This window comes from Triturus cristatus, chromosome 11 (genome assembly GCF_964204655.1).
Source record: "Triturus cristatus chromosome 11, aTriCri1.1, whole genome shotgun sequence".
NCBI lineage: Eukaryota > Metazoa > Chordata > Amphibia > Caudata > Salamandridae > Triturus > Triturus cristatus.
The window spans coordinates 199,124,951-199,142,422 of record NC_140594.1 but is presented as its reverse complement, the minus strand read 5'-3'; positions in this window follow the sequence as shown (position 1 = coordinate 199,142,422).

Here is a 17,472-nt window from a genome sequence, read left to right as displayed (position 1 = left end):
TGCAAGCTGCCTCCTGACGAGAGCCCAGCCAATTATTTGCTTACAAATTAACTGCTGGTTACATGTGCACTGTAGATCTAGCAACACTATTCCACAATTTGCTTGGTGTTCTGGATACCTCTGAGACTGCACTGATGCACGTGGGATGCTCCCCGATTTTCTGGGGGTCGTCGCTGCTGCAGGGTGGCTTTAGGACCATATGGGGAATGCATGTGAAAGCAGCCCAATAATCCCTGTCCTCTCCTGGGGCATAACTAAAACTCCCTGATTGAACTATCAACTGTGCAGCAGGTGCAGTGGCACCGAGGCCCAGATGTGTGCGGGATTCTCTGCAATCCAATGTTGGCTCTTTTTCACAATAACTTAGGGCCATGTGGGGGCTCATTTTCTATGTTTAAGCCAGTACCCATGGTACCCTTGCTACGCTGCTGTCTCCTTTCCCTTGCCTGAGAATTTATTCCAAAGTGTCTCACCTGACTATTCTGACCCACAGAGCTACGATGGTCTCTCCAAGCAAATAAAATATTTCTTTGAAATTTTCCAGTGACTAAAATGTAATTTAATTTGAATTATCTTCACAATCTATTGATATAAAAAGACTATTGGCCTGATTCACAAAGGTAAACTTACACTTTTGTGTCAATTTACTATTTTGTCGGTATTCCCAAACTATGATTTAATAGTAACTTTACAACTGTGGAGACTTCACAGTTGAGGCAGAGAACTCCACAGATAAAAAGATAGGCTTGTCCTATCTTTTTATAACAGAAGTTCTCTGTTCGACTGCGCTTTTGTAAATTGAGAAAAAATTGTTTGTTGACAGCTGACTACAGCAAATGCGAAAGTTTTCAAAGGTTAACATTGGTAAAACATAATATACAATATTGATTTACATGTGACGTTTGAAAGACATACAATGCAGCAGGGACAAAATATGCTTTTTCCTGAAATTCGTATATTGGAGATTTTCCTTAAATTCAAATTAAAACGAAGCGGTGCAGTGCGCGAGTTCAGTGCTACGCTTTGTTTCCTTGTTTCCAGCTAGCACTGTTTCATACCTGCCAACTCACACTTGCTGCCGCTGTGTGTCACACAATACCAGGTCTCTTTACACTGTGACCCATTGAGGAGCTGATATCACATGTTGGCAGGAAAGATGGGCTGAAAACCACTACGGAGAGTGGTTGTAGTTCAGTTTTGGAGGCTGGGTGCAGGGGATATCCATTAAGGATGTGAACACACCCTAGGACATTGGATGCAGGGTCAGCAAGCTTTTGTTTTTCTTTTCTTTTGGAAGGAGGGTTAGTGGGAAGAGAGGGCAGAGTTCCTCTTAAGTATACCCTGGCACCAGGACCTGCCCCTTCTAAGGCCCCACTCCCTTTTTCACACAGTAACTTTTTAGGTTGAGCCTAGAAAGCTCTTGCTCTGTTAGGCGATCTGTTGTCTGTACTTTGTGGGGTCTGACTCCTCCCACGCTTTGGATTGGCATTTATGTGTGCTATTTAAAAATCTTATCCTGCAATTGGCTAATAGTGGGTGCATGGTCCACCTTTTCTGAGAAGCTCACTCTCGTGGAGTATTGCCGCGGGTACAAGCAGCGACGCGCAGGCAGACGCAGTCCCTATGTGCAGTCTGGTGCATTATTACTGCCCTTGTTTATTTCACTGGTAGAAGTCGATTGTCTTTGTTTAAAACATCAACTTCTGGTATGCCGTAGCTACACGCACACAAACTGGAGCCCATGCCATCTTTTTATATTCCAGACGAGCATTCCCCATTCGGCACGGCACCCGGCTTCTGGCTACTGGGCTTCATTTATACAAAGTGCTTCCCTCAAGTTTTTGTATTTATTGTGACCACGTTTCTAAAAGTCAGACTACGCTCAGTGATGCTGTTAACACCTCGCAGCCCTCGCCTCGCCCCATACGGTGTGCGGTTGATCCTTAAAACCTACTTTTGTTGCTGCACACTGTAAAATATGTTTTTCCTCGACACCAAAGGGCTGTTTTGCTGATTCACCTGAACAAAGGTAGGTGCCAGGTCCACTGTTTACTTTTCAGCACTGTGTGAACCTCGCTGTATATGGACAAATTATGCTAGTATTTTGTTAGTTGTATAGCACCTCATAATAACCCTGACGAGGACCCAAAGCGTGATGTGTAGTTTGTCGGAAATCTACCACTGGCTGAGGGCAGGTGAACTCATGTCCATGCGTCTTCTGGACTGCGGTCGTCGTGGTGGGAGCCCTGAGGTGATGCATGCAAGAGTGAAACGGGGCGGAGTATCGTGCAAGCGTGTATATGGCGTGTATCGCTTGTCCCCTGTATTGTCTCTTGCCCGTTCCCCCACCCACTCACCCCTCGCAGAAAGCGAGAGATGGTTGCATCTCCTCAGTGTATTCCACAACTCCAACTTACATTGTGCAAGAAGCTGGAAAGCGCGGGCTGGAGCAGTGCTACACAATAAGAGTGGCTTGAGCATGGAGCACCCTGCAAATGTGCAGCCTCTCTCTCCCCCCCCCATTACAAAAACACAGCTAAATATGATCGTCTTGCCCTAACTTGGTGCTCCCAAGTATCCCATTTTCCTTTTCAGCATCTCTCTCACTATGCGAACACACAGACGTGCACGGACACATGTATCACATTGCCTGTTAATTGTTCCCTTTCAATGTATCCCGTTTAGTCTCTCTCTTATATGTTTCCTTCTCCCACATCCTATTTTTCACTTCTTCTCCTCTCAAACTCACCAGTCTCCCCTTCCCATTTTCCTCACGCCTGCTCTTTTAACTCCCATTTCCCTGTACGTTCCAATCTCGTCTTACTTTCCTCCCCTCCCACTTCTCCCGATCTTTCCCCATCGCTCACGTTCTCATATAGTTTGACCTGCTTATATCCGCTCCATTTCTCTCACTTCAATCTCCTGTTTCCTACCCCATTCCTTCTACCCTCCTTTGTCAATCTCTCACTCACCCCTTCCATGTATTCCAGTCTCTTCTTCTTGTCCTATTTCTTCTCTTTCCCTCACTATTTCTCTCACGTTTCACTTGCGTCTTTCTCTCTGTTTTCTCTGATCTTTCTCTTTATTGAAACCCCCACCCTCCTCCATTGCATCTGCTTTTATTTATTATCAAAATAACTATTGGTCTGGGGGTGCTCGGTAGCCATGAGCAGTGCATACATTCCAGCAGAGGTGAGGGAGCCCCCAAGCTCCTCTCTTCTCCACTCCCATCCAGCCCACTCCTGCTTGTTTCACTTGCTGTCTCTCCTTGTTCTCTCCTCCACCCACCCAGCTTTATTTTTTGTAATACGGCCGCCCACTCCCCGTTGCTTCCCTCACCTGCTTCTCCCCAACAGCCTCTCTATTGTTCACTCACCCTGTGCGGTCCTTTAAATATTTATTTTCTGACATTTTATGGAGGACCTGGTAGTTCCCGTGTGCTGCTGGTCTACACCACTTGTGGTTTATATATATATATATTTTTTTTAGTTATTTAACTTTCTTTAGACTACAATTCGCCCAAGCGACCGTGCAGAGGTACCTGTTTTTTAGTATTAAATTTCTTCTAGAGAATTTTGCCCCCCACTTTTCTACTTTTCCTGTTTATTCCGTTTTTCCCCCTTTTTTTCTTTCCTCCTTAATTGTTTCTCGGTTTCATTCACTCGACGTCAACTTTTCACAGTATCTGTTACGGGTTCCTCTATTTTTCTTCTTTTTTCACTTTTATCATACTATTTCTTACTCATTGTTTCACTTGCCATGATGTCCTGTTTTGATTTTATTTTCATTATAACAGTCACTACTTGAATCTGTTATGGATAACACAGTATGATGTATGGTATACCCTTTACTCTGTTGTAAGGGTTTTTCTCCTTCGTTTGGTTTCTTTGAGTTGTGGGTTTCCATTAATGTCGCGGTGACCTTCTCTTAGTTAATAGAGATGATAAACGCTCACAAACAACAGTCGCCCTATGTTATATGCTTATACTGTATGTTTGTATCATTCCCAGCCCTGAAGAGTCGTGGGATTACTCATCCCCGACGAAACAGGTGTTGGCTGGTTGCTTTTCTCTTAAAGAATAAAGAATTCCCAGTTCTTCTGAAGCACTCTGAACGCATCATTTGTGTTTTATGCTACATCTATGCATTGTATTATGTATGTGTGCACAGGACTTTGTTGTATGAATTGGTTGTAGGGTTTCCCTACACACATTGAGGGGTTATATAGGGTCTCCCCTTTCTGTCCAGCACCATACTTACTTGTTTACTCAAACCTACTGTACGCATATCTGCTGAGCGCCGTGTTTTCCAATATACTAAAACCCTTTACACAGCTGCATTATACACCACTTGTAGGAATGCATTCTAGTGCAATATATTATTTTTTATTCACTTACCGCTTAGTAAATAACAACAAGCAATTGCCATGCAGTAGGTCTATTGGCGTTGCATTATTATTTGCAACGCCAATAGCTCAAACTTTCAGTAATGCAAGACTTAGTGCATTGCAAATGCTTGTTTTTGTAAGGTGGCAGATCTGCTGTTTCTTAGCGTCCTTGAGTTACTCTGCCTGAACCAAATTACCTCTCTCCTCTTTCATCCTCCTGCGCCTCTTGTGCAGCAATCACCCTCTTCAAGCTTCCTTCTGAAGATTACACACTAGACAGAAATCCTCACATTCGTAGCATGCATGTTCCTCTCTAATACAAATCTCTCTGGAGAGCTGCATGCACCACCCCCAGCTACAGCGCATTATGTTTCAATCCAAGTAACAGTATTATTAGACCAGAGCCGTGTTGTCCAACCAGCAAGAACCAATCCATCCATAAGCCTCCAGGTGTAGGGATTTCATAGAAACTGAAAGTAGCTTATGTTGCTCACAAAACATCATTTCATGTTATCGCTGGCAAAGCTACTATGGCTATGGCGAAACACATGAAATGCATTTAATAGATATGTTAGGATCAACTTGGAGTCCAATTCTGATATTTTGTGCAAGATGATAATTTGCTGTTTTTCCGGAAAATTAAGATATTTTTTGTTATTTTGGGTGCAGAGTGCAGGCATGTGAAATTGGATGAATTAGTGTATAAATACTGAATTAGGAGCCACTTGCATAAGCTTTCTGGTTTCTAAAAGTAGTCGAAATTTGCGATTCTAATTTTTGCAACCAAAAATGTGTTTTGCCTAGGCAGTGGGCAACGTTAGCAATAATGATCGCTGAGAGGAATATCGCACAGAACTGGGGAGCACAACAGCTACCTAAGATTGGTAAATGGAGGGAAGATCTAGATTGGTGTATGTTCAGAGAGAAGTCAGTCTACACAGCTAGAGGGTGCCCTGGGAAGTGGAATAAGGTCTGGGGTCCATGGAATGCATACAGAGGAGACATCTGTACCCTGCCCGCGTTCTTAAATGAAGACGATCAGCTCACGCCCCTTTGAACACCTGTGTCCGTGGCTGGGTACTTGAACTGTGTAATCATGTGCAACTATGTACTTTGTGTATTGTTTCCCAGATTTGATGTGACCTGCATAAGATGTCGATGCTGTTTAATAATAAAAAAATGTATTTTGCAAGCTAACCGAACTGCTAATGGGTCAGTTCACAAAATTCGAAATTGAAGGGGGTCACAGTCCAACCTGCCTCACCAATATTCAAAAAGCTCTAAAGTACATAACAAATTCCTGCTACATCCCTCTGGTCGCAGTCACAGGGATGGGGGCCTACAAGGAATTACAAACAGATCCTCTGATTCCACGTCTATGATTGTTTTTAAATGACATGTTTTAAGCCTTGCGTAAACTCAGATTTATTTGTTTTATAAGGCTCAAGTTCTCCCAAAAATATCATAGAAAAATACATGCGTTTATAGAGACTCCCAATCAACACTTTGTAGTGTTTGCTTTAACTTAGAATTCTTGAGCCCATTGTGTTCTGGACTCAAGAGTTCTAAGTGGAATGTTTGGGTTTGAATATTGTACTGTTGGGATCTGGAGGAGCTGAAGGAGCCGGCTGCTGCGCAGCATCCAATTTGTCATTAAAGATATATTTACTTCTCTACAACGTGTCCCGACTTGATCACTACAAAATTGGCGACGATCTGGGATTGGATGCTGCAGAACCCGCAACGTGTCGTGTAACGAAGTTTAAAAAAAAAAAAAACGAAGAAAAGGAAAAGAATCGGCACCAAGGAAGAAATAAGCAGCAGCGGAGCTTACCGCAAAGGAAGGTGCGACGCAGAGGTGACGCAGAGGTTCCGTGCATTTCAACAGACATTTACGATTGCCGCTTCGTTGTAAAGCAAAGGAGAAGAGTTGGCGTTCTAGCTGTCTTGGCTGTTGGTCTACGCCATCTTGGGTGAGTACGTGCCCGAGAAGAGGCGTGTGGTAGTGTGACGTCACCGATCTACGTCCCACGCCATTTCGGAAGCACGTACCCGTGGAAGGAGACGCATTGGAACATAGCGTCACTGTCATGGTTACCAAGCCATAGTTACCAGCGTAGGAACTTTTGCCAACGAGAAGCGGAGCCGTGACTGAGAAACGAAGCTCGCGGCGGGCTCAGCGGACAAAGAAGCGGACATCAAAGCAACAAAGCTCGCAGCGGACTCGGCGGACTGGTTGTCTTAAAAGGAACGCTGCGCAAGTATTGCCCTTATTTGTGGAAGGAATCATACTTTGGTGGCATGTACATTGTTCCTTTTGGATAAAGAACGAAAAGGACAATGTGGTTATGTTTTGAAAAGCACTTGTGAGACAGTATTTTTTTTTAAGGAGGACTAGTGGGTCTGAAAGGTCACAGACACGTTTTTTTTGTGCTGAAGAAAAACAACACGCTAAATATTAGTAGTTTAAAAAAAAAAAAGGAAAGGTTTTGGTGTGCAACAGAATAATTTTAAAAGTGACATATGTTAGTATGTATTAATTGTTTTTTTTCTCTTTTTGGGTCACAATTAGTTCCTGCTAGACTCAGGCAAAAATGCAATCGGTGTCTCCTCCTCCATCCTTTTTGGAAACACCTGGTGATCCGCCTATCTCGTGGAAAAAATGGTACGATGCATTCTTAACATACATAGGTGCCATTGGTGGTTCACGGTATAGGGCAGAAAGGAAAAAATGTCTTTTACTAAATGTCTTGGGATTTGAAGGGAGATAAATTTTTAAACATTTGCCTCCTCTAACACATGTGGGTGGTGAGGAGGGAGACATGGATGAGTTTCAAGAAACAGTAAAAAAATTAGAGTTGCGTTTTGACATTCAACCGAGTTTGGTTGTTGAAAGACATACATTTCTAAAAAGAGAACAAAAACCAGGGGAAAAGGTAGAAGATTTTATTTCTGCCTTACGTGTCCTTAGTGCTGAATGTCAGTATGAAGTGTTCAGAGACCAATTGATCAGAGATCAGTTTATTTGTAAATGTAATGACAAGAGTATACAACAAAAGTTATTGTCTCTTGGTAATCCAACGCTAGAGGAGACAATACGGATTGCAAAAAGCATAGAACTTTCAAAACTGTCGGTAAAAGAACTTGATGGAAGAGTTACTATTTCAAATGGAAAGGAGGAAGAGTGTGTTAATGTAGTGAGAGCAAAGGAAAATAAGAACGCAATTAGCTATCGTGGGGAAAATAAGTTTTTCAAGCAAACGAATATTTGTTTTAAGTGTGGGAATGCTCCACATTTCAGATCTGGACGTATGTGCCCTGCTAGGAGTTTAACTTGTAGGGCGTGTGGGAAGTTAGGTCATTTTGCTAAGGTCTGCCAAAATGTGAAGAGGAATTATTCAACCACACAAGAGGGAAGGATGAGCAGCAGTGTTCCGTTCTCTTCTGCTGGTTCCTCCGTTGCAAATATTTCATTGTGTGAAACGAAGTGTGATGAACTAGCGAAAATCCAGGATGATCTGAGGGACATGGTTGTTGTGGTTGTAGATGCGAATCAAGTTTGTAGTCTACAAGATGAGTGCGTGGATCCATATGTGGATATGGATATTGGTGGTAAAAATGTGTGTCTATTGGTTGATTCTGGAGCAAGAATAACAATGGTTACCCAAGAAAGGTTTAAAGAAGTTTGGGGTGCGCGTTCGCTATTTCCTCCAGATAGATCGCCTGTCTCCTACGGAGGGAGAACCATTGAATTGGCAGGTTATTTTGAGGATTACTTGTCTTTCAGAGGTAGGAGAATCTTTGGGAAAATTTATGTAGCCATCAAAGGGTTGAATATTCTTGGATGGTTCCATCAAGGGTTATTCAAAATGGTTTTGAGACCAGGTACGAAAGATCAGGTTTCCATTCTCCGGGTTGATGATTTTGTCGACTCCTTATCGGAACATTTTCCTGACGTTTTTGGTGATGGGCTTGGATGTGTCAAAGGGTTTATGCATACTATTAAAGTGAAAGAGGGTGCTGTTCCCGTTAAGCATCGGCTCAGGAATGTGCCATTTAGTGTCAGAAGTCAACTTGAACAGGAGCTTTCTGGTCTTTGCAAGAAGGGGATTATAGAGCCGGTTGAATCGTCTATCTGGCTTTCTCCGTTAGTGGTCGCTAAGAAGAAGAATGGCGAGATTTGTGTTTGCATTGATTTACGCAGTTTGACCAGGAATATCTGGATAGATTCTCATCCTCTTCCCAACATCCCAGAGATGTTGTCTTTAATCAGTGGGTCGAAGTGGTTCAGTAAGTTAGACCTAGCATCAGCATATCATCAAGTTGTTCTTGATCCGGCCTCAAGGCATCTGACTGCTTTTGTTTCGCCCATAGGAATTTTCAATATTGTAGGATGCCGTTCGGTTTAGCGTCTGCCGCGGCAGTGTTTCAAAGGATCATGTCTAATTTACTTAAAGGTATCAAGGGGGTGATTGTTTTTCAGGATGATGTTTTGGTACATGGTGAAACAGGTGAGTCGCATGATGAGACCATGTATTGTGTATTGGAGGCTTTGCGCGAAGGAGGTGTCGTGTTAAAGAAAGAGAAATGTGTTTTCAAGGTGAAGAAGATTGAGTACTTAGGACATGTTTTGTCAGAGCAAGGGGTTGAACCAAGACCAGGGTTGGTTAAAGCGATTGTTGATTCCTCACCTCCCATGGATAAAGCTGGACTTAAATCGTTCATTGGTTTATGTGAGTTTTATTCGCGTTTTGTTCCTGGGTATGCGACAAAGTGCCAACCATTGTCTAACATGCTCAAGAAAAGTGTTCCATTTAAATGGGACGTTGAGTGTGATGAAATTTTTAAATGGGTCAAGAATGAACTCATCAGTCCTAGAGTTCTCAAACCGTTCATTCCAGATGCTCTTTGCATTATCACGGTTGATGCTAGCGGATTGGGTTTGGGAGCTGTTCTCACACAAATGATTGATGGTGCTAAGCATACCATTGGGTTTGCATCAAGAGTTTTGCGTGGGTCTGAACTTAATTTTTCAGTAATTGAAAAAGAATTGCTTGCATGCTGGTGGGCTATTTGTAAGTTTAATCCATATATTTGGGGCAGACATTCTAAGCTAAGAACTGATCATAGTCCGCTGGTTTCGATTTTATCTGGGGATAAGATCAAAGAGCATACGCCCAGGATAGCGCGTTTTTCTACTAAATTGTTGCAATACGATTTTGAAGTTAGTCACATTCAAGGTTCTAGGAATGTTTGTGCAGATTATTTTTCAAGACATCCTGTTGAATCAAAGCTGGATATGGAGGATGAGGATGAAGAGGAGTGTTTCGTCACCTCTGTGGGTTTGGAGGAAATGTGCGCTGTGAGTGAAGTTGAATGGAGAGATTTTCTGGCTAAAGATACATTGTTGGGTGATGTCATCAGATGTGAAAAGAAAGGTTGGCCTAGGGAGAAGAATATAACATTTTCTCTTCAAACTTTTGTTAAAGTTGCTTCTGAACTATCAATAGAGGATGGCTTGCTTGTACGTGGAGATAGGTTGGTCCCTCCTGGCGTGTTAAGAGCGAGGTTGATACAGGGAGCACATGAAGGTCATTTGGGTAGAACACTCACGAAGAGGAGACTTCGTGAACGTTTCTGGTGGCCACAGATGGACAATGATGTGGATTTGTTTGTGGGGGAGTGTGTGATCTGTTCTGGTTCAGATAAGAGCTTGAAGGTCCATACTCCACCTCTGCAACCTATCCTTCTACCAGACAGACCTTGGGAGAAGATAGGGATAGATTTGGTTGGACCGTTTAATTCTCTTCCTAGGAATTCAAAATTTGCGATTGTTGTTATAGATTATTATTCTAAATGGCCAGAAGTGCGTTTTATTGATGAACCCAATTCTAAGAATGTCATTGACTTTTTGAAAGATATTTTCCTCAGAGAAGGGTTTCCATCCACAATTGTTAGTGATAATGGTGTACAATTCACCAGTCAAGAGTTTGAATTCTTTTTGCATCAGGGTGGCATTGCACATGCTAGGAGTGCACTTTATCATCCTCAAACCAATGGATTGGTGGAGCGGATGAATAGAGTTCTTAACAATTGTGTTCAATGGGCTTTGGCAGGTGGATGTAATGTGCAAAATGCCGTGAGATCAATGTTGTGGTTTTATCGCACAACTCCGCATTCTTCTACGAAGGTTTCTCCTTATGAGCTTCTAAGGGGGAGAAAGCCATGTTCTAAAGTCTGTCCAGGTTGGATGTCTAAATGGGTTAAATTGGATTCTATGAGTGATGTGGATGGTGTTGTAAGAGAAAATGTTGCTGAAGCACAGTTACGTCAGAAGACATATTTTGATTCACGGAAAAGATCTGTTGATCAGCCTTTGGTTGTCGGAGATGTCGTACGTGTAAAAATTCCTATTCATTCTAGGAAAGGATATTCTAAATTTTCTGAGCCTCTCACTGTTGATAGGGTTTTCAAAAATGCAGTGAGAGTGAATTCAAAAAACTGGTGGAATGTTTCGAGAGTGGTGAAAGTCAATCCGTGTGTTGGGAAAAACTCGTCTGACTTAGACGGGGCAGCCTTGCCGGATGTGAAAGGTTTACGCAGGAGTTCTAGACAACGTTTTCTTCCTGCTAGATTTCGTTAGTTGTTTCTTTTAGTTTCTTTTCTTGTTTTGGGTGATTTTCATTTGCTTGGTTATTTTTGTCTTTTTCTTTGTTTTTGTAAGGGGGAGGATAATGTAGTGTTTGCTTTAACTTAGAATTCTTGAGCCCATTGTGTTCTGGACTCAAGAGTTCTAAGTGGAATGTTTGGGTTTGAATATTGTACTGTTGGGATCTGGAGGAGCTGAAGGAGCCGGCTGCTGCGCAGCATCCAATTTGTCATTAAAGATATATTTACTTCTCTACAACGTGTCCCGACCTGATCACTACACACTTCTTCGCCACTGCTCTGTTTAAATGTTACTCAAACACCACCCCCCCACAGCATAAAGCATACACAATGAAACAGCTCACTTCAACCATTTCATGCCTTCATTTCAAGTGACTACCTTTTTCCCCAGTACATGTATAGGCTCACCTACAAAAACACAATTCTGCAAAACTAAACCTTTTGCATTCTCATACTTACCAGTGACTGCCAGTCCTTCTGTACATTAGGGTTTCATTAACTAGTCCCATAACACTCAAGACATTATAACTTGCAAAGTTGACTCAGCAAGAACAAGGCATTAGAGTTGCAAGAATGTATATGCACATTTTTAGGTTGAAGCCACACAACCTCAGCTTTGTGATTGACATTTCGAGCAATGGTATGGTACTTGAGAGGGACCTCTAGTAATAACGTGAGTAACTGCAACAGCATTGCAGCTGTTGCACCTAATTCAGATACACAGATGTTGCAATTACGTCAATTAATTGTGCTAAAAAATTCCAGCATGTTAGAGTCATCCCGGAATAGTTGTGAGGTTGCCATTTCCCATTGGAATGAACATCCTAATTCCTAAAAAGAAGGGAAACGTTTAATGATGGAGGTCAGTTCATGGTACATGTGATCTTGCAGAAGTTAACATGTTTTGTTTGTTTAGTGCACTTGTTTGAGAAAAACCATCACCTCGGTGCAAAGCAGTGCTATGTGTATTTACTCAAGCTGCCAAAGCTTTGTGGATAACTTAAATGTAAATGTGCAAGCACCCAGGAAGGGCTATGATGCCACAGTACTCTTGTATGAGGACTTCTGTTGGTAATATAGGGCCATATGTAGGAAGCCAAATTGTGATCACAAATGCTGAAATTCGCCGAATTTTGGCGTTTGCGATCGCAATTTGGGCAGTGTGCTATGTAGCAGACAAAAACCCACACGCACAATAAGGAATTGCAAAATTTGCGATTCCTTATTTTGCAAATGTATTTAAGGAATCCCAAATTGCGATTCCTTAAATGCAATGTAGGAAGCGCCCAAGTTGTGCAATTTTGGCTTAAGGAATCGCATATTACCACCAACCTCAGATTGGTCGTAATTTGCGATTTCCTTGAAAAATGCACTTTTTTGCATTTTTCAAAGTGCCTTGTGGTGCACATACATGCCCTTAGCGCATGTATGTGCGCCACATGTGCATACATGTCTATTTCAGGGGTGCAAAAGGGTGTCCTATTGACACCCTTGCAACCTTGAAATTGCATTCTCAATTTGCGATTCTCTAATTGAGAATTGCAAATTGAGAATGTCTTCCTATTCATTCCTATGGGCCTTCTAGCCCATAGGAATGAATGGCAAGGTATTCCTTATTTGCGAATCTCAATTTGGGATTCGCAAATAAGGAATAGGTGGGAATCGCAAAATATTTAGCTAATCCTACCCACATTCCGTTTTGCAATTCTCTAATTGCGATTCCCTAAAAATTGCAATTAGAGAATCGTTTTACCTACATATGGCCCATAGTGCAGCAAGCTTTCCATCTCCATTACACTGTTCTGTCAGGACCTCTAGTGGCAGTGTAGCACAACTGCGGCTTTCTAGCTCCGTTGCACTCTTTTGTAGGGCCCTCCGTAAGTGGTATAGCCTCACATAACTGCAGCTTTCTATCTCCCTTTCACTCTTCAGTGAGAACCACTATTGGCAGCGTAGCGCAACGGCAGCTTTCAATCTCCTTCTCCGCGGTACTCTTCTATGAGGACCTTTGTTGGTAGCAGAGTGCGATACGTACTCCATCTACATTGTACTCTTTGGTGAGGACTTCTGTTGGTGTAGTATAGGGCAACTGCGGCGTCCCATCTTCACTGCACTGCTCTGTGAAGGCATCTCTTGGTAGTATGTTACAACTTCAGCTTTTCAGCACCCTAGTATTCTCCTCAGAGTACAACTATTTCTAGTACAGTGCGACAAGCTTTCCGTCTCCATTGTACTCTCCCGTGAGGGCAGCTGTGGGCTGCCCAGTGCCACTTCAGTTTTCCAGCACTTGGCTTAGGCTGTGTAAAACTTGGACCCAGTTGCTGGGCGGCGCTCTATGCATTTTTCTCAAGATGTCAACTTTGTCAGTGCAGACCCATGGAACTGTTTTCTATTGTGCAAGATTGGTTTTGCATTTACACAGAATAAATACAGAGGTGGCATAGCTCACTCTTCCAAAGCCTGTATATGAATTTGTGTAAGAAAGCCGGATTTGTTTTCCTTTTGGTCTGCTACTGCTAGTCTTGTGATTAGTTATGAGTAAAAGAGTGCAAATGACAAAATGCAGGGAAACAGTTAAACTAGGTGACTCATAAGCCTTTACCCAGGAAGATTTGAGACACTAAGAAAGAGCTGTCATCCTCAGAATTTTATGCATCCTCATGCCCTCCTTTGATATTAATCTTTTATAAGAAACTCTTCAGCGCAGCTCCAGTTCTCCATCTTCTGTTTAAGATCTGTTGGCATTATAGCACAGCTGCAGCTGTCCGTCTTCATTGTATTCTTGTGTGAGGACATCTTTTGGCCATATACTGCCACTTCAGCTTTCAAGCGATTATATTCTCCTAGAGGACATCTATCGGCTGTAGAGTAAAACTGCAGCTTTTCTGGTCTGAGCTTGTTTTTGTTTTTGTTTTGTTTTTTAATAACCTTGTGGTGCTCCGAGTAAAAGAAAGACCTACCTTTTACATCTTTGGATTTTGTGGAGACTAACGTCTCCTAGCCTGCCAATAGCAAGAGCATATGAAAAAATTCTGCTGCAGTGCAACGAAAAAAAAAATGTTTTGTATGTACAATCCATGAATGAAATTAAGAATGAAATGTGTGATCACAGAGTCTGATTTTCAGATATAAAAAAGTTTCTTTTGCATTCCACAAAAAACAAAAGGAAACATCAAAGCTGAAGGGATGACTTGACAATAAAATGCTACTTTGTTTAACCAACTTTCAAGCCATTAATGAAAGAAGGCTGATCTGAAAACCCTTTGTATATGTATGGAGTATGTATTGAATGCATTATGTTTTACCAAAATGGTGCAAGCACAATTGCACGCCAAACCTAATAGTGGTGCAAGCACCATTACATGTGAAACCTAACAAGATCCACACATTCTCACTGTTTTATTAAATATATAAAGATTTCAAGGCCAGACACTTTGGGCCTTATTATGAGTTTGGCGGTGCGGAACCTGGACCACTCTGCTCTCGCACGTCCAAAACCCTGTTTGACATACTACACCAGGCATACTCTACACAGAATAGGTAGAACACCGTACCCATTCTGCTTACATGGTTGCGGGGAGGAGGGTACCTTTTTTCACACCATAATGGAGGGCCCCATAATCCAAGAATACTGGAGGCGGGTGATGCGGACGCTGTCCCAGTCGGGGGGAGTGTCACTGGTGCCGGAACCCAGGCGCTGCCTGTTAAATGTGTGGGAACCTAGGTTGTGCGGTTGAGGCAGAGGCTGATGGCGGCTGGCGGGCGGCGTTTTCCTGATCGTGTGGATTCCCTGTCCTTTGAAGCCTGAGTTCCATCGGAGCGCAGCGGCTCTTTTCATCGGAGCAGAGCGGCTCTTTACATCTCCAGTTTCGCCTGTGTTCAGGCATCTCCAGTCTCGCGCCGTCGGCCGTTTCTGCTTTGCGGCTGAGGCAGAGGTAGATGGTGGCTGGCGGGGGGCCTTCCGAAGCTTGAACTTGATCGGAGCGGAGTGCCTCTTCTTATCGGAGCAGAGCGGCTCTTTACATCCTCAATTTCGCCCGCGGTACGGCGCTGGAGTGGCTGTTCGTTTATTTGAGACTCTGTGGTTTTGCCTATACGGATCAATAGTACCCGGCAACTTGGATTTGGAGTTTTCAGTCCTATTCTGTGTCCAGGTAGCAAAAAAAAAAGAGAAAAAAACAACATGCTCAAATGATAACCTCTGTGGTGCTATGAGGGTGGCACATATAAGCCATCTGTCAGAACTGGTTAAAGTCCCAAAAATCTAAGGGATTTGTGATGCAGAAAGCAAAGCAATGGGAGTGGTGAGAGTGATGAAACAGAGTTGTGGTCAATAGAATTGGGTAATAAATGTGTTAGAATTAGCAAATTAGCCTGGCTTTAAGTATTCATTTGGCTTGTTACTGATAGGTAATTTAATACAGAAAAATATTCGATTCAACTTCACACTTAAGTGAAGGGTCCACTTAATTAAGGTTTTTCCTCAAAGACACAACCTGGAAGAGTACTGTGGTGTTTCCTTAAACGACATCTCACGCATTGTTAGGGAAAAAGCTGGACAGATGGAAGAAACATTCCTCTTGCACAGCCATAGTTATATAAAAAGAGGTCCATCTGACCTCTCTAGCAAGCATTTAAAAGGAATTCTTATACACGAAGGGGAAGCTTGAGAGGAGCTTCTCTCACCAGTGGGAAGCATGAGAGTCCCCTGGCCACCAAACACATCTGATGCCCCCCTCCTAAAAAGCACAACTGATGACCCTATTTCCCTGCTCCACTGCTGAGGGTTCCCTCCTGTCTGTGTATTTCTCACCTGGCCCACCTCGCCTTCCTCCAGAATCTCATGCTTGCTCCATCACCCTTTTCCCCGGCTTACATATGGTTTGTTACCTCCACCTACCTGTCAGGTACTCCTGATTTGCCCAGCTCCACCACTTGGCCCATTTCCACCCCTTCGGGGCACTCCCACATTAAGCCACTCCCTTTTGGCTACTCAAGGTCCTCCTGTCTGCCCCTCCCTCCTACTGGGGAGTGCTAATCAGGAACTGCAGCCGGACATGATAGAGTTGAACGTTTCTGCATGTTGGTATATCTGTGTGTGAGTGTTGTTCCCACTGCTCATCAGAGTAAATTGTTGGTCTGAGGCACAATGGTGTTAATTCGTGGCAACTTGTGGGCATCCATGACATGTTGCCTCGCCCAGGGAAATTTATGGCCTGGCATAATGATGATAATTCCTGGAATATTGTGGGCATCAATGAGATAATTAGGCCTGTCTGTGGCCTAATTCTGGTAATGGCAGAATGATGATCCTTCTTGTGCATTCATAGCACAGAGGTGCTCACTCAAGCCATAACGTCAGTCCAAGCAGTTTGGTCTTAATTATTGGTACATTTGACCATCAATTGCACAATGGTGCCAAAACATGGCACAGTGTTAACCCTGGCACAATAGTGGTAATTCCTGGAATAGTGTGAGTATCCATCGTGCAGCAATTATTCTGGTATTCTGGCTGTGATTCTTGCCATATTGTGAACATCAATTAAACAATGTTGGTAATTCTTGACATATTGTGGGCATTCATGGCACCATCAACTATTAGAATGCTGGCCTCCCATTATGGGTGATACTTTGACATTATGTGGCAATGCACACGAAAACAGTGCCTGTGTTATCATAATGCTGGTATTGGCTTAATGGTTGTGAATCTTGACATATGGTAGGCAGGCATGGTATGATTGTGCCAAGACACAAATGTGAATAATTTTGAATACATTAAAGTTAATGCATGCATTGATGATGATATAATACACCCAAAAAGTAAACTACGTTTTCAGTTTCTGAGTACCATTCACATAAAATGCCAAGAATATACTTATAGGTAAAATCATGAATGTCTTGACTTTGTGTCATGCAACTTGTAATATCAATTGCATTTTTGTAGCCATGTTTTCAGGGAAGCATTGCAAATTTACCATATAACAATTGCCATGTTTTATGGATTTTTACTTTCAAGGTAAGTGCTTACAAACGAACAATAATGTATTTGCCCTTTCTAACATCCCAGCAGTTCCCACACACAGTGACCTACGCCTATCAGGTCCTTTCACCAAACTCCCACATCTATCACATTAAACAAGCAAGTGTTTCAGGAACAAACGTGCCAGACACAGCATTATGCTGGGGTCATTATCCGGAACAAAGGTATGGGTACACATTTATATTTTCATTTCTTACCAAAAACAGGGCTATATTTTTCAGTGGCGTAGATTACAGGGCTTCCCGTCCAGGACCTATGTAGAGAAAGACAGTCATGAACTTCCTATCTCTCCTTTCATCCACTCTGGTGCATCGGTTCCATGAGTAGTGAAGCAAATCCCTCTGACCTCTTTCTTTGCAGTAGTAGCCCACAGGCG